Below are 19,134 nucleotides of genomic sequence, written 5' to 3' on the forward strand. Positions count from 1 at the left end.
CACAAAAGAGGATATTTTGAAGAAAGATGAAAACTGACTTCCATAAAATTTGTTTTGGCGAAGAAGTCAGGTTACAGGTTTCCAGCTTTCTTCATGAAAACTTCTTTTGTGTTTAATAGAAAAAGAATTTTACAAAGGTTACATTTGAGGTAGTATAGTGAGTAAATTTCCAGTTTTGGGTAAACGTAACTCTTTAAAATTGCATTGTATGTAGGCCTTTCCCAGGGATGGGTTGCGGCTGGAAGGGCATCAGCTGCGTAAAAACTTGCTGGATAAGTTGGCGGTTCATTCCGCTGTGGCGACCCCGTATTAATAAAGGGACTAAGTCCAAAAGAAAATAAATGAATGTAGGCCTATGTAGGCCTACAGTGTGTTATATAGTGTCTGGTAATGCTAGCTATCTCTACATGTTTTAATGTGTTAAGGGGGAAACTGCATGAATAACTAAGGTATAATCTGATAAATATGGTAATATGATAATTAAATCATTTCTATAGTAAAGAAGCCGTTTCATAAGTTTTTTGTTGGTGTTGTTAATCTGCATTGAAAAACTCAAGGTTGTAAAGAAACACGAGCTCCCCCAAGTGTTCAAATCCCGCCATTAGTTAGTGGAAATCTCACAAGCTACAAGACAAAGCTGCATTAAAATAATTTAACTTTCTCTGAAAATGTGTAAAAGCTTTATTGAATATCTTACAAATATAGAAATTATATTTAACAAAAACTCACTTAAAACAAAGTTCTGTCAAAGACGAGTCCCGTTTGTTCTAGCCTAACGTTAGCCTACATATATAGCCCAGATAAGCTAGCCTATTTTTTTTTTTTGCGCTGTTTCTTTAAAAAAAAAAATTATTGAATACAAGAATAATAATTTCACTGCATTGAAGAAAAAATACAATAACAAAAAATAAGAAAGAAGACAGGGAGAGAAAAAAATACACAGCCTCAAACATTAACAAAAAAGATTGTCATAAGCTTAAAGAAACTTATTATTCTTCTTCTTATTAATAAGCTTAAGAGATTCAATATTATAAGAAATTTCAACAAGGAAATTATTAAAAATAGGTATTGTTTTTAGAAACTTATTTTTGTGTATAAAAAATTTACAATCAGATCGAGTGCATGATCATCATCCGAGAAATACAGAAATATATCTTTTATAGACCAATTTAAATCATGTTTAAAAATGGATGATAAATAAAAAATAATGTAATTCCAAAGATGTTTAATGTGAGTGCAACTATAGAATAAGTAAAATAAAGTCTCTTCATGTATATTGCAGAAAGTACACAAATTAGATATATCAAAATAATTAGCAATTTGGGAATTTGTAGGATAAACATTATGCAAGATCTTAAAATGTATCTCTCTTATTTTGTTGGATATGCTGAATTTTTCAGGTAATAACCATGCTCTCTTCCATTGAATGCAGTCAGAGAAGTTGGTCCAAAAAAATGTACATCTTGGGGTGGTATACAGAGTAATGTTACAATCGTCTGACATGTCTGTTGTCACATTTTTTATCAAAAAAAGACACTCCATCCAAAAAAAGTTTAGGCATAATTGTTTCCCTCTCATTAAAGTAAAGAAGATAAGCTAGCCTATTTAAGGTTACCCAAAAAAGATAGTTCCTTCATCATTTACTCACCCTTCACTTGTTTCAAATCCGTTTGCTTCTTTCTACTTTTAAACACAAATGAAGATATTTTGAAGAAAGTTGGATACTTGCAACCATTGACTTACATTGTTTGCTATATAGTCGATGGTATAGTCGAGTTTTAAATCTTCTTTAAAATATCTTCTTTAGGGTTTAACATAAAGAAGCTCATAAAGAACTATTCATTTTATAATAATAAATTATTTATATCATGTAGGCCTACTTATGTTCTTGAATGTTAATTCATTCATTCATCCATTCAAAATGCTGAGAGATCACAAAGTTTATCTTGTGAAAAATAAAATGTGGGCTATCTTTGACTTGTTCAGAAAACAAGAACCAACATGATACACTCCATAACCTACATTATATCCTGACATTACATATGGGAATAGCACACTAGACTCAAATTCAGCACTGCAAAAATACTACATTTTGTAAATATAAACCAGAAATGCAGGTGATTTTTCAGCGTCTCTGGCATACAATTATCAATGCCGCAGTTACTGATCCAATGAGAAAAAAAAAAGTTTTAAACAGCAAGTACCACATCAGCACTGGCACCAAGATCCCTGATGGAGAAACAGAAAAACATATCATACAGCACACAGTGAAGATGCTCTGAAAGTGTAGCTCACAACATTCATTTACTGTAGCACAGAAGTTAAAATTTGAAAATATATTGTCATGTCTTTTCTGGGAGTCTGCTTACAATTCCACATCTATTAATATTCATTCTTCTCTGTTAACTGGCCACTGAGTCACCCTCCAATGTTCATGTCACTAAAATATATATTCATTAAAATATATATCAACACAATCATGAAGGTCTCTAGATTCATCCAAACTGAATGAATCTTTTAATAGATTTATATCTTTTTGTATTGTCAAAAGTCCAAGAGGCAACACTGGTGGGCAAATACATTATAAGTACAAACACATCAATGTCAATGTCAATTTTATTTATATAGCACTATTTAACACAACCAGATGTTGACCAATGTGCTGCACAGTACAAATAACAACAGAGAAAAAACTTATAAAATTATAGCTAAAACAGACAATTTTCACTGATAAAATGCCAAATCAAAGAGGTAAGTTTTCAACCCAGTTTTAAAAACAGACAAGGATGAAACAGATCTAATACAAAGAGGCAGAGCATTCCACAACCTAGGACCAGCTACTGCGAAAGCACGGTCACCTCTGCATTTAAGCCTCGACTTAAGGATGCATAACAGTCTCCGATTAGATGACTGAAGAGTCCGACCAGGCTGATGCTCAATTAAGACGTCTGACAGATAAGAAGGTGCCAGGCCATTTAAAGATTTAAAAACCAAGAGAAGCATTTTAAAAGTGACTCGATAGTGCACAGGCAGCCTTTTACGCACAAAGAGCGTAAAACTGGTGTGATGTGGTCACCTTGCAGCAGCATTTTGAGCTAATTGTAAACGGGATAAGGTTTTCTGACTAATCCCAAAGTACAATGACATCATTGGGAATTAGGGAATAATGTGTTAATAAGTTAATAAATCTAAATTATTTATCTTGTTTAATATTTTGTTTACTTTAATAATAAAACATCTAAAAATAACTTAAATCATTCCCTTAAAGTAGACTTTTTTTGATACATGATTTGATAAACAGCACAATCCTCAGAGTAAAATTAACTTCTCCCACTGTTTTTACTTCCACAATGAAAGTTACAACACTGGGTAAGACTTTACAATAAAGTTCATTAGTTAATGCATTTACTAACATGAACGAATCATGAACAACACATGTACAGCATTTATTAATCATAATTGGACATTTACTAATGCATTATTAACATTTAAGTCCAAGCTTGTTAACATTAGTTAATGCACCATGTGTTAACAATGAACTACTGTATTTTCATTAACTAACGTTAACTAACATGAACAAATACAGTAGTAAATGTATTTTTCATTGTTTGTTCATGTTAGTAAATGCATTAATTCACATTATTCTCACACGCTGGAGCAGAGTTAAAGTGCTGATCAAACATTAACTTCTGCAGCTAAAATTTCTGAAGAAAAACACAAAACTACAACTGACTTCAGTCACAACCTTGGTCCTGCTGTCAACACAAGGCTCCGCTGTCAACACAAACAAGGGTATTTTCAAAATGACAGCCTTTTCAACACAGTTTGGCTGTTTTTCCACACAAAAAAGGACCCACTTTATATTAAGTGGCCTTAACTAATATGTACTTACACTGTCAGAAAAAAGGGTACGGTTGGGGTACATTTGTGAACACTTGGGGTACAAATGGTGAAGTTGTACCCTCAATGGTTCAAAGTAGCACCCTAAGATACTTATATGTACCATTTAAGGGTAAAAATGGTACAAATATGTTCCCAACTGTCAAAGGGTCCATGTTTGGGCCATTTAAGGCCCAAAGGTACAATCACTTGTGTGAAAAAGGAGCAAGTCAACGTGTATGAAATGGTCCTTCATTTATGTTATGAGTTGTTGGTTATTTGGAAGAAATGCACAAAAAAACTGTAAATTATAAATTAAATTATTTAATTATATAAACATGGCCTTATAAATATTATAAATTAATATTTTTGATTTAAGAAAATGTTAACATAAATCCCCCTAAATGTAAAGTGAAATGGCTTATTATACACAGACCTTTCTTTGATTATCAGATTTAATAAACTACTAGAATGGACATACAACTATAAAGTAGATATATACAATAGGAATTAAAGGTAACCAGCTTGGTAAACAAAGACAGAGTGCAACCTTGTAGCATTAATAAATTAATTAATAAAACAATTATAAAACGTAACAGAATAATACTGCCAAAATAATACAGCTGAGAACAAATAATAGATTTAAAAGACCAAAAGCTGGCCGTTAGATATACACAAAATGTATTAAATATCGTGTTTTAACTACAAGGGGGAGAATGAATCCAGCGGCAGATCCGAGATTGACTGGCCGAAGTAAAAGCTGCTGTCGGCGGGGGAGAGAATCATAAAGCTCCCGCTGAGAGTCCGCTTTCACTGAAGCACATTGTCAAAGAAGCGCTGTCTTTTTAAATAAACTGCCGATTCGAGTTTAAAACAACTACGTTCTCGCCTGAAATACTCTTAAAACTACATTTTGTGACACATTAGATGATATTTTTTTAAACTTGCGGGTCTGCAAAGCGGGGATTGTCCATTGACTTTCGCTTAGCATTAGCAGGCAGCCAGCAGATTTGAATTCGTGTTGTCCAATAGGATTTTGCCCGAGCCGTGCATTCATAATGCGAGCTGATTACGTGCGACGGTTAATCTCCAGCTGTTGCACTGTTCTGACGCTCTTCTCGCCGCCGATGGAGGATGGACCTGAAGGACTCAAAGAAGCTGGAATACGCTCGTGAAGACGAAGCACAGACATTTGCAGGTACGTTTAATGTTAAATAACTTATTGTAAATATCCGTTGAGTCATATTCAATTAATAATTGACGTTACTTTGCCTTGTGTATGTAACTTCGTTATGATTACCGTCGAGTTACCTGCCGCGTGAGGGGACCCTTTTGTAATTTAAGGTTGACCAGAAATGAAAATAGGATTTTTCACATAACCTGGCCATGAGACAGAGCTCGACACGTTGAAAAAACAGCGGTGAAACGTCCAGAGAAACAGTTCAAACACATTTCCTTTTGTTTGGATAATGTTGTTAAGCCTTTATTGCATACGTTATTTATAAATTCAGAATTTTCTCAGTGTTGGGAAGCTAACGTTAACGTTCATGCTAACGTTCATGTTTACTCAGGACAGGAGTGAATGCCTGTCCCCTTTATGTCTGAAACAATATAACTTTAGTTTATGCATATCTCGACCCACGTTCATTTATAGCAGTTATATTTTGTAACGTTACATATTTAAATAACGTTATAAACGGATGTTCAAGAGAGTCCTAATCATCTGTCGTGTCAGATCGAGGTGCAGGTCTTTATCAAACCTTTGAGTTGCTAATTTAAAGCTTTTTTTTTTGTTAGCTGTTAACCTCAAGTTCACACCGATCATGATTTTTTTTTATTTCAGAAAATGAAGTGGACGAGGAAGCAGTAGTGTAATAACGTAAGTATTTAGTATTTTGTCTTTCATCTGTTTGTTAATAATTATATATATATATATATATATATATATATATATATATGTGTGTGTGTGTGTGTGTGTGTATACTTTTTCCCTAGGAATTCATTGTGCAGTCTTAAATTTGATCTCCCCTTTTCTATGAACTGTAAAGTGAAGTGTTAAAGTTAAATTTGAATTTTTATGATTGTCATTATTTTGCACTTATATTTGATCCAATAGGTGATTCCTGCAATTGGTGAGGATGCATCATCTTTTGAGGGTAATGCGAATGTCCTGCGTATCCAGTAAAATAAGGTGTGTGACCATTTATTAAAAACTTTGTCAGTGAGATCACACATTTTAAATCAGTTCTCAGTTTAAATTAAATGTTTAATGTCAGTATAAGCCAAAGTGTAGGATCAAATGACTATTATAAATGTTATGACTATTGTAAAAATATTTTAATTTTCAAGCTTTGTGGTGAACATATGTGCATTCAAGCTTACAACTATTTGTACAGTGATAACTAAAGGGAAATGGCAACAAAGAATATTAGATATAGTTTTTATTTAAAGTAAAACACTAATTTCCTTTTTGTTTATAGTCATGGTGAACCTGACTGAATGCATTCATCAACCATCTCCAACCAAGTCAGAGCTTCAAGGGCAGCTTGTGCTAAAGGTGCCTGAGCTTGATTAAGAAAAAAAGCATCTCCACTGGCCAAAGTCTACAAAAAAGCAGGAGAATAGAAGTTTGCAGATGATCTAACAGGTATTACCATAAAACTTACATAATAAAAATTTTGCAGATCAAACCTTTATTTCTTGGATGGGATCATTAAGTGCCTTTTCAAGCTGCATTTAGAAAGTTCAAACTCATGGGCCTTATATACAAACCCTTTATATAGAGAACATTTCTCAATGTTTTTCTTTAATTCATGTATCAAATGTAATTCATAAAAATACATTAAATATCTTTTATTCAGCATTTGCTAAACGTTCCAATATTTTTTTTCTTTATTTTAAAAACGGGTCCTTTATATTATAAAATTATTTAAGAGTACTTTGTTAATTTTTTGTCTTTATTTTATTTTAAGGTGGTGCAGTGGGTAGCACGATCGCCTCACATCAAGAAGGTTGCTGTGTTCGTGACTCGGCTGGGTCAGTTGGCATTTCTGTGTGGAGTTTGCATGTTCTCCCCATGTTGACGTGGGTTTCCTCCAGGTGCTCCGGTTTCCTCCACAAGTCCAAGTCCAACAAGTCCAAAGACGTGCTACAGGTGAATTGGGTAAGCTAAATTGGCCATATGTATGTGTGTGAATAAGTGTGTATGGGTGTTTTCCAGTGATGGGTTGCAGCTAGAAGGGCATCCGCTGCGTAAAACGCGTGCTAGATAGGTTGGCGGTTCATTCCGCTGTGGCGACCCCAGATTAATAAAGGGACTAAGCCGAAAATAAAATAAATAAATGGATGATTTTATTTTACAATAGATTCAGACTTTCGTGCTGCTCTAATTCTGCTCCCCCATATCTTTAAAGAGAAAGTTGATTGCTTACAGTAATTACACTGGAAGAGGTTTGGGTACTGTTGGTTAAACACTTTGTAATACTCTGATAGATGTTATGCAGTTCTGACAGATTTAACTTTGTTTATTGATGTCTTTTTTCTTTTTCTTTTCACAGTGGGATGATGATGATGCTCCCTACCCACCTCTACAGATGGTTGAAAGTCCTTTGCAAAGTGTTGGAGAATAGGAGTTTAAAGGCATTATTACATCCTTCGCCGTTTACTGTGTTTTCAACTTGGCTTATCCACGCTACATAAAGAATGCAAAGGATGAACATCAGCAACTCCCCGAGATGGAACAACAATTTAAATTTGAACATCAGCAACGGTGTGAAGATGGAGATCCAAAATTACAAGAAAAACAACTCAGTGCAGCTGTCCGAGAGAACTGGTATTGCTGGGTCTGCATCAAACAGCAATGCTTGGATCTTTGCATTTACTTTGGTGCATGCGTTTCGAGTCTGCATCAGTATTTTAAGACTAGCAGCTATAGACAATTTAATAACATTGCCCAAATCAACTGAGAAGCACAAGATGACACAATGCTAAGAATTTTCTCCGCCCAACATCCTTGATGAGATTGACACATTCAGGTGTTCAAATTGAACTGTTTTTGTGAGCATGTGAGACTGCTAATGGAGAAGAAATGACTCTTTCCTAATGAAATACATTTTAAATGTCAATACTGCACTGGTTTCTGTGTGGCAAGTTTATAATACTGCTGTTGTATGATTCATATTTCCATGCAAATACACTAGGAGTTGATTTTGAATGGGGTGTTATAAACCAAGACAGATGGACTTTCAGGCTCTTGAAACATACTCTGCTGATAAACTGTTTAAGAATGTTTAGAAATTTTAAATCAAATGTGTAATACTGTTTGATCAAATGTGTTTTTGAGATCTAAAATGATTAAGGGTATACAGTAAGTGACGTTTCAATTTACTATATGGAAAAAGATTGCTTTGAGATTCTTGATGCTTTTAGAAAAATGTAGAATGCAGTGCACTAGCAAAAATATACTTCATGAGGTCTAGTGCTGTTTTAGAAAGATTACTTTGTTACATTGGTAAAATGCTCAGTGAAATGGGATGTACTGGTGTTAAAAATAATATTAAGCTTTTTTGCTGTTTCATAAAATGTTTTAAAATGTTTAAGCAGCTATTTTTTAAGTTTATGCATCTGGTAGGACATTGTGATAGTTTAAAACTTTCATCTTCTAAAAAGGTGACAATGTAATTGTTTTGAATCTTTCAATGAGTGTTTGTGATAAAATGTTACAAGTATAAAAGTACAATTATCGTGCAGTTTGTACTCATGGAAAAATATTGCTTTTTATTATTTTAAAATGATGTAATGTTTAAACATTCATCCTGTAAAAATGTTGATATTTAATGTTTAATAAATGTGATAAATGAAATTTAATGTGTATGGAGTACAATTCTGAAATGAAGGGGTACAAAATTAATCTCTATGGAGGAGAAATTGTACCTTTTTTAAAGGTACATTTTTGCACCATAGCCCAAGTAAGGTACAAATTAGTCAGCAGAGGTACATATTTGACCCATTAAGGTACATACTGCTAGGGTACAAATATGTACCCATGTGAAAGGGTACAACAGGTGTACCCTTGAGGGTACTGCCCCAGTGACAAGCCATTGTACCCCTAAAGGTACAAATTTTGCACATTTTTTCTGACAGTGTACACAGGAATTAACAGTTTGTTACAATGTACTTATTGTGTAAATACATGTATTTATTGAGTATTTATTGATTAAATACCGGTATGTAATTACATCTGTAATTAACTTCTGTATTTACATTTGTAAATACACTGCTGACCATTCCCTACACCTTAACCCACCCTTAAACCTACCCACACCACCAAACCTGTCCATAACCCAGCCCCTATCCCAACTCAAGAGCACCAAGTGTTCTCAAATACATTAGTACCACAGTAAGTACATTGTATTTATTTTTTGATTCAAGTACATAGTAGTTAAGTATACTTAATATAAAGTGGGACCCAAAAAAATTATATTCTTTTTATATATACGCTTTTTTATATGCACTTTTTGACACATGATAGTCTGTTAGGGAAACGTGTGTGTTTCATTACTTTAAGACAAATGGATTAGTTATTTGTGTGTTCATATTCATCAAATTATTTGATACATACTTTTTTTTGGGGGGTGGGGGGGGTTGCATTTCAAATGGTTTTCTTTTAAACATAATTAATTTTTAACTTTTAAACATAATAAATGCATTTATTAATATGAATTGATCCGTTGAAAGCTATTCTGACTTAGAATGCCAAATATTTTCCTGCAAATGTTACATTGAAGGGTGTATACATTTGCCCACTAGAAATTATAGTTGGCACATATTCAAATACAATTTTCTAGAAAATAATCTAAAATCTAGCGAAAATAAATGCAAAACATGTTCATATAGGACACAACCCAGGGAGCACAGAGTTCTGGGCCAGATTTGGCATAAAGCTGGTACAGCAGGCATTTATTCGGCACTGGCATACAGCATGTGGGCCAAATATGGCCCAGGTTTAGCAGAAGTGGCATCGTCTTTAAGGAGGCACACAAGACTTAGGCCATATGTCAAGTGTAGTATTTGGCCCAGATGTTAAAAATGTATGGGTGGGCCACATAAGTTTGGCCTGTCTTGACCCACATTTCAATAATTTTTAAGTCAAGAAAAAGATTTGACCAATCAGGTCAATACAAGAAAAAAGCATGCCCATAGCGTGTCTAAAACCCAATGCCTGATGGGTTATTTGATTTAATTGCAGTCGTGACACCAACATTTCTGGCCAACATTAAGATAGAACATTAAGATCAACATTAAGATATGGTCCATGTTTGACCCTTGTATGGATGCCAGACTTGGTCCAGTCATGTACCGTATTTCACTGCGGCATGTGGGCCAAGCAAAAACTGCTTGTGTGGGCCAGATCTGGGCCAGAGAAATTTTGCTATGTGGGAATTAACAAGGCTACATGCAGGCACAAAGGGGTTAAGAATTATAGCAGCAAAACCCTACGGTTAGTAATATTTGTTAGAATGTCTCACCTTTACCTTCACCGGTAATTATTATTGTCATGTTAGTAGCACACGTTGCAAATACAACAATTATGTATTTTTTATTTATTAAATGTTTTTGTTGTATAATGTTGACTACACTGTTTTGGGCTAATTCTGTCTTATGTATGTGAGTCGTATTTTTAGCTTGCAATCATTTTTCTTTTCTTTTTCATTAATATTATGAAAATATAATAAAGAAATTATGCATAAAACTACATTGTGAAACCCACCAGTCAACTTTATCAAATTAAATAAGTGTAGTTAACTCAAAATTGACTGAGAGTTAATTCTACTCATTTAAAAAAAGAGTTTTGAACTCACTGTTGAAAGTAATGAGTTAATTAAATACCTCATTACTACAACTTAAATGAAGTACTGTAAGTTCAAAGTACTCATATAGATTCGTTTTTTAACTCAAATGGTTTGTTGCAATCGGTTTCCTTAAACGGTTTGAGCTGACTTAACTTGCTGGGTTATACAATACTCAGTTGGTTTGAGTTCTCTTCTTTTATAGGACTTTACTGTGCTCAAAATACTTTATTTACTCAAATGGATTAAGTTCACAGTACTTATTAGGATTCGTTTTTAAACCTAAATAATTTGTTGCAATTGGTTTTCTCAAATGGTTTAAGTAACCTTCACTTTTTGTGTTTCACAGTATATATATACTGAGATGCAAAGACTAAAGGTGACAAAAAATATTAAGGGATAACAACAACTTTTGCTTTTTAACACTTTATAGTGCTAACAACATTAGATTAAATTATTATTGTATTTAATAAATTTGCCTTATTAAAACATTGCACAGTTCGAACATTTAAAAGGGATAATAATTAAACCATATTCACAGATAAATTTGTATTATTTGAAAAAATGCATTTTAATGCATTTTCGCTGTAGGAAAAATCACTTCTGATATTTTCATTTGATAGTGGCAGAAAAAAAGTCTTTAGTTTTCCTGCATATTACACATACTGTATAAAATTATCCAAATTATGAATTAAGATGATATGTTAACTGGAGAAACTTACTTGTCGGTGCTGGATTTTGGTGTGCTGTATTGGTCAGCATGGATGATGTTGAACTTTCAGTTGATATTGAAGAAAAGACACAATCTGAATAACAATAATAATGATGATAATAATATTAATTAAAGAAGTTATAAAATAAATAAAGATGAAAAATTAAATCCAAGAAATATTACTCTTACCTTCCACCGTGACATTAGCAATGCTTATAAATTCAGGCGGTTCGGTTTGGCAGCTGTATTCTCCCGAATTACTCTTATTTGCACTTTTAATGTGTTTAGCGACTGTGACTGTATTATTATTTGACTGCAGGCTATGCACCACTTTTTGTCCTTTCATCAGTTTTACCTTATATCCAGAGCAATTAAACTGACATGTGATGTTAAAGTCTTGACCAGTGCAAACTTTGCGTCCTCCACTAACACTGATGTTGAGTTGACAGCCTCCTAAAAAGAAATAATTACAGATATAGCTCTCCGAAAACTGGATAACAAGCATGAACCTTTTCTGAAACTCACCACTTATATTTGATGGAACAAACAGGAGCAGAATTAATTTCATAAAGTGCATGTTGGAGCTGAACTGCCACCAAACCCTGAGGTTTGAGCTGAAAAAGCACTCTGCAGAATGGTGTGGAACTTGCAGGTCAAAAACAATAGGAAATTACCCAGTCTGCGGCTCAGCTGATGAACAATGAGATAAGTTCATGCAATAAACACCCCTGAGATCAAAAGCAGTTTGCAGGTTTGAATGAAAAGGTCATTTAACTAAAACAAAACCTTCAAGAACATGTACATCTATCTTTTTTTCTACTGTTTTTGCATAATAGGCTATTTTTTATTTACTTGCAAGAACTGAATAGATCAAAACATAACCGTGATAACATGGAGTAACATTAAGTACGTTTTTGTTGTTGCAATTTTGCTGTTTTTTAACATGGATATGAATAAGTCAACTTGAAGTTAGTTTTAAAAAAGTAACATTGTTGTTGAGTATGCTTTACTTAGTCATTTGAATTGTACTTTTGAACACTTTTTGAAGCAGGTTTTACTCAAATAGTGTACCACTAAATTTAATTCATTATAATTTCAGTGCTCATTTGTAGGAGTGGCTTGTGTGTTGTTGTTGGTAAAAAAATATGGTTTGTCTAATCCGATTACTTTGTTCATTGTTTGACCAAAACCAAGTGTTACTTTGTGCCCCGCTCTCCCCTACATCAATGTGCGCAATATACTGACATTGAGAAGAAGAATACGGTGCGTAAGAGAGCTTAACGGGCAGCAATTTAAAAAAGCTCATGCAATTACAAAAACCACAGCAATTTAAAAGAAACAATCATCATCAATTTCACAGCACATATGTTGCAAATTCCCACAACACAAACAACTGAAGAAACTGGTCACAAATTGGTCACAACATTTGCAAATATCCACGTAACACAACGGAAATGTTTCAAGGAGACCTAAAACTATTAAGACCACTGCTGGATGTGTTATTATGTCATGTAATCACGATACTTAAATAAATGAAAAACAACTCACCTTTCAAAGACCACCAATCACTTCACTGAGCAACAGTCACGGCATAATAAAGGGATGGAATTAGTGCTGCAAACTTTATAGTTTCAATCACAATGTGTAAATCTGCAATATTGAAATCACAGAAACTACAATGTCGAGTTGGGATTATCAAAACAAGTCACCATAGTTCATAACATGTGATGAGGTCATCGCATATTTTGACCCAAATAGAGTTAAATATTTTTAATATGGATGTTTTAAGTGAATATGAACGCCTTATATTTATCCTTTAGGTCCAAATATATTTTAATATTAACAACATTCAACAACAACAACAAAAAACTTACGTTTCAACTGGCAAGTGTCAGACAAATAACTAAAAAGAGTAAAGTAGAAAAAATAGCCCTCTTGCGATGTGCTTTTCCTGTTTTTAATAAAAACATTATAATATTGGGCTTGCCTGCAGATGGTTCCTATGTAATAATTATACAGCAATCATCTATAGAAATGTGACGTATATTTCTATAACTATAATTTAACTGACACATTTATATGTCCATACAATAAAAAATGCTGGGTCCCACAAAATCAATTTGTGTTGGAACAACATGAAGAAATTAAGTTGACTTTTTAATTTTTGCCCATTTAGGTGGATTGGACATAAAACCATTAAGTTGTCCCAAGAAACCCAAGAATAGTTTCAACTTATTTTATAAAAGTAGTTTGAACAAAAAGCCAACATCAACTTTTTAAAGTGTATATACACACTAGGAATATGTCGCTGTACATGATTTTTGTTGATAAGAAAACTACAATAAAATGCTTTTTCAAACGCATATAGCTGTTTTGCCATTTAAGAAAATATTTAAGAAAAAGTAAGCCTAGATCTTTAGAAATACTCCAGTATTTTACTCTGGAGTAAATTGCCATCATGTCAAATTGCCTATTAATATATACCCAATGTTTATATTTTACTCCTAAATTAGATTAACTATTATTACAAGCTCGTAGATACCGAAGACACCAGTTTCTACGTCATCCGGTTCAATTTCTCACGTAGTTTTACGTTGAATGAAACTGCGCATTATTTTTTTCCGAAGAGCGCGGAATTTTATGACCCCATATTCTCCAAACACAACTACGCAAATTTCACAACTTAGAGGCAGCGATGTGATCGGCGGCAGCGGAGGAAACGCGAGAGCTGCACGGAGAGGCTTAAAGAGACATCAGCGAAGAGGGAGAAAAAATGATAATGGCTTCAAGGAATGAGCATTAAAACCGACCAAATGGGGACTGTCATCGACTAATACCACAGAGATCTAGGTAAAAGTGTCTAATCTGTTGATATGTTAACCTGCCTGAGCTATTTACGCAATATTCCGTGTACTTAATTAACAACAATTTCGACTGTTCGGGATTAAGGAGTTGCCCGGTTGATGGTTGGCAACAAAATACATATGCTTGACAACAAATATAGCTTTGACGAATGTATAAGGTTGTTGTAGATGAAAACGAGCTGTGTTTTGTGTCGATAACCGCGCTGGTGTTGTTATGTGGATTTAGTAACTCGTTAGCTCGCTGGAGCGCAGGCCACAGATCGTTAGCTTGTTTGGGCTAACATTAGTTAGCGCGCTAGCTGTGGCTTCACTCATTTGCTGCTTAGTTGGCAACTCACTGGCTAACTGACAACATTAGCCTTTTAGTTCTCGAAGATTCACACCAACATCTCTCTATTGATGTCTTAAAGTTCGTATAATTTGGTCCTACAAAAGGAACACGGTGTACCGAAATATGTTCGGAGTTTTATCTGTAACCCAAGTTTCTTTCTCAGACTTTGATGTCGAGCTTCATGAGGCCAGCAGGCACGTTCGTCATGTTTATTTTCAGCTTGTTAGCCCTTAAGATATATATTTGAACATATAAACATGTTGCACGTTTTAATTTTTCGAGCGTATTAATAATCGCTTATATATAAATAAGGACAGCTGCTGAATGCAGAGGGAGGGCCAGTGAGTACACAGGCCTAATATCACATTTGTTGGCTATGTGAAACAGTTTTGTTGTCGATGCATGTTGATCATCAGGCCTGATCCGATATGAGACGATGGATTATAGACTTAGCTGGAGGGCTAACTTTATAGATTTTACAACGTTGAATCATTGTTTCAAATACTGCTACCTTGTTGAGCAGACGGAATGAATGCTGTAAGCATTAGAGTGCAAGTAAATGTAGTGTCTATGGCTTTATGATATTATGTGTACCAGGGCTGCACGGTATACAAACAACTGACATTGCAATGTTTTGTTTTCCTGCGATACATATTACAATATCGAGCATACTTTTCTCTATAATAAATCAGTGGGTCTGTTTTTTTAAGTCATAGTTGTGTTATTTGATGATTTTGTATCTGCCTAAAATATAATAAACTAATCACAAGCAGGGCTTGACATTAAGTCTTTTGATCACCAGCCACTGTGGCTAGTAGTTTTTCAACATTACCAGCCACTCGCCATTTTCACTAGCCACAATTTTATTGTTGGGAAAATATATTTTATACACATAAATGTGACTTTGAAAAGCTAAAATTCCACATGCCACAATCCACATGCCTCATTCATTTCACGTTCTGTGTGTTGTGTATGAGCTCAATAATTATAAGCAAGTGGGTCATGGTTTCATAGTGTTACAATTAGTTTTTATTTCACATGACTTTTCAGAGCTCAAAATAAAGGGTTTATTAAATTTATATCTGACCACACCAAACTTAAACTATTAATTGTTTCTTATCCACAAATGTTAAATGTCAAAACAAGCAAAATATGGCTGTATATTATATATATATATATATATATATATATTTTTTTTTTATTTAACAAAACAAATGCACAGTAGTCGGTCCTGGCTAAAGGTCCCAGATCATCAGTTAACTACACAAATGGGGAGTTAATCTCTCATTAAAGCAATGTTATTGTAAAAAAATGATAAATAAATCATATTAACGCAAAAGAAAGCAGGTAAAAACATACTGTGTTTTAATGAAAGGATGATCACACACACATGGTTAACGTTAGACCCATAAATAATCTGTTCAAAGAATGGTTAAAACAAAAACAACCGGTGCTGCTTACAAAAAGACAAATCTGGAGCTCTTAAAAAGCAGTAAGACTGTGGGTTCATGTTCATCACTTTTTGTCTAGTCTATTTGAAAGGACAGTTTTGTTTCAGTATTGTTTCTAGACACGGTTGCTTCACGCAAGAAAATGGGAGTGCGCATGCGTTTTAAACAGTCTTGCACATCACCTCAGCTGTTAGCACAAGGGATTATTTGGCATTCACCTGCTTTCTATTGCCTTCATCTAACGCAATTATTTTTGTCAGCCGTGTTGTTTCTCAATTTTAAGATTGTCTTTGCATGCATATTCGACCATCCAAAGTGGCTAGTGGGAGTGTCTGTCTTACCCGCCGCCGCTGAAATCTTCCCGCATTTGGCGGGTGTTAATATCAAGCCCTAATAGCAAGCATTAATAAATGCAGTTGCGCAAAGATACAAATTAATTTTTCTTAGAGTCTAGCAGTATCCAGGCACAAACTGAATAATCAAATGTAGAGTAACACTATCCGCTTGTTAAGTGTTATGTCACGCGGAGCGGCTTCCGGGTCCAAGCGCTCTATTCAACTGAATGGGGAGATTTATGAAATGGTAATAATAAACGTTTACAAAGCGATTTAATACCTTCGAAAGTCACGATCGCAATATATATGTCTATGCCTAATATCCGATGGCCAGAAAGTGATTCATTGTTTTATAAATTGTTAAAATGTTGGTATTTGTTATGCAGCAAGCCCAGAGATTGTTGTGTACACTATGACTTTATGTAAAATTTACTTTAATGTGTGATAGGAATAAAAAGTGTTCATAAACGAATGATTTCTCCACTCAAGTGAATGGCGGCTTGGACCCGGAAACAGTATTACATGCGTCACAAACACGTCATTACTTAACAAGCGGATAGTGTATCTATTGTAGGCATGGGACAATAACTGGTTTCAAGGTTTACCGTGGTTTGAAAAAGTCAAGGTTTTAAAACGCTTGTTATAAAGTTCCTAAGGTATACAGTATGTAACGTTTTTAAAGTAATTTTTATGTGTTGTAAAGAAATACGTTTTTTTAATGAAGCAAAATAAATTATTTATTTTTGATTATTTAGGCTGACATGTTTACTGTTTGAAAATATTATAAATGTGAATTGTGAATAGAAAAAATATATAATATGAAATGCTGTATATTGTGTTCAATGGTGACAGATGTTGTTTTTTAACAAAACATTTAAAAAGAACTTATTTTATAGCTGTAATCACAATACCTTGATACGTAAAAGCGTGCTATTAATATCCAAGGTTATCATACTGTCACAAACTTATACTGGCTCAATACTTATTCTAATACATATAAATATAATAAATCTTTATTAAAGTTAAAAACATAATTACTTGTGCCTAAATTTTTAAGGTGCCTTGTAATACTCACAGTGCCTTTAAACACATGCAGATAAATGTATGGATAAACTTTGCAATGACTCCACAAATTGTGTATGTTTTGAACTGTGGCTCCTGTAAAATATCAACTGCAGATGTGACCATTGCGCATACACGCATTGCGATATCGATGCTGAAACGATATATTGTGTGGCACTATTGTGTATGCTGTTGCATATAAGGTTATTTTAAAAAGCGATGACGGACCCGGCAGTTTAGCTTATGGTTTTAATAAATAAATTTAATAAATACTAAAGACACGGAATCAGGTTATTAAAATAAATAAACTTCACAGCTTTACTGACCATTAAGGGCTCAGCACAGCAGCGTCTGTCATGATTTTTGGGTCCACTTATAACATTTCTGTTGTGTTCTGTTGTTTTTGCTTTGTGTGCAATGCAGGGAGTTTTATTAATGTTTGTGTTGTGAGAAATGAAATACGTTTTTTTTACTTGAGAATTTGCAGCATGTGTGCTGTCAAACAGATGAAGATTGTTTCTTAATTTGCTGTTTTTTTGTAATTGCACACGTTTTCTTCAATTGCACCACGTTAAGCTCTCTCAACCACTGTAGGCATTGCTGGTATACAGTTCTGACAGTATGATAACATTGGATTAAAAAAATCACAGTATTGTGATTACTACTCTTTTTAAATATCTGGGTAAAAAACGCCAACTTTTTCCCTCATTGACCAAAATATATTTATTTTAAGATAGACATTTAAAATAGTTTGTAACAGGAAACATGTCAGGGTAAATAATTAAAATAAATCATTGACTACCTCTTACTTCATTAGTTTCAAAAATAGATTTCTTCACAAATTGAAAAGGTATATTTGGATGTCTTTTGGCCACTGCACTTTTCAGGCCTATAGCTGGCTTGGATGTTCGTGTATAAGAGATTTGTATTTTAAATGTTTCATCAATCATGGGCTAATCAGTAGTGTGGAGGGTACCTCAATGCTGTTGCCCTAAAAAAACTTGGTAAAATAGTCATAAAAATCATTTAAAAAACATATTATTAGAACGGTATATAAAAATGTACCGTTTTTAAAACCTTGACATTTCTAAATCGCGGTAAACCTTGAAACCTTGGTTTTCGTCCCATGCCTAATCATGATGACGTTAAGTTCTATTTGTTGACGCTAATTGAATCACAGCCAATGGATCACAGAATTCTTTTGTTGTTGTTGTTGTTGGATAGTTATACATCATAACCAATTAATATGTGCTTGTCATTACACGTGGACATATATTTCTGCTTTATGCTTTTTTTTTTAAAGGGATTGTTTGTCAAGTTTGCCAATTACTTCCTTACCCTCAGGTCATCAAAGTTGTTGTTTTTTTTATCACTAGAACAGTACAGCACGTTATAGCTAAAACTGCAGTTCTTGGTGATTCTAATTAAAGTCAATGGTAAATACAGGGTAAACAAATTAAAAGTCTATGGCTACTGAAGATACATTGAGGTCTTTTGTTGTGAACCAGAAGGTCTGTGCAAGAAACTGAACATTATTTACAACATTATAATGATTAATTCAAAACCTTTCTGGGGCATGAGCTTTCTATGTTTGTTAAGTCCTGATGTATCTGTGACGTATGGAATACTGTTTCCAGGTCCAAGCCGCTACT

General features: G+C 33.9%; 1 protein-coding gene and 2 long non-coding RNA genes across 4 annotated transcripts in view; 2 read left to right on the top strand and 1 right to left on the bottom strand.

Moving 5' to 3' along the window:
• Positions 1-657: 657 nt before the first annotated feature.
• LOC141378057 (uncharacterized) lies at positions 658-12,298 on the bottom strand. Its single transcript, XR_015478446.1, has 4 exons — positions 11,965-12,298; positions 11,629-11,892; positions 11,450-11,533; positions 658-2,229 (listed from the first exon to the last, which is right to left on the bottom strand). It is a non-coding gene; the product is annotated as an uncharacterized LOC141378057 (long non-coding RNA).
• Positions 4,960-8,740, top strand: LOC147846340 (uncharacterized). Its single transcript, XR_015478440.1, has 6 exons — positions 4,960-5,077; positions 5,723-5,758; positions 5,996-6,070; positions 6,360-6,526; positions 6,852-7,042; positions 7,437-8,740. It is a non-coding gene; the product is annotated as an uncharacterized LOC147846340 (long non-coding RNA).
• Positions 12,299-14,173: 1,875 nt separating the features above from the next.
• Positions 14,174-19,134, top strand: part of csnk1g2a (casein kinase 1, gamma 2a) — a 35,880-nt gene continuing 30,919 nt past the window's right edge. For both annotated transcript variants that reach the window (XM_087239463.1, XM_087239464.1), the window contains exon 1: positions 14,174-14,289. The gene's annotated coding sequence lies outside the window, so the exon portion shown is untranslated. The remainder of the gene's footprint in view (positions 14,290-19,134) is intronic.

Source organism: Danio rerio, chromosome 2 (assembly GCF_052040795.2).
Source record: "Danio rerio strain M-AB ecotype USA chromosome 2, GRCz13ab, whole genome shotgun sequence".
NCBI lineage: Eukaryota > Metazoa > Chordata > Actinopteri > Cypriniformes > Danionidae > Danio > Danio rerio.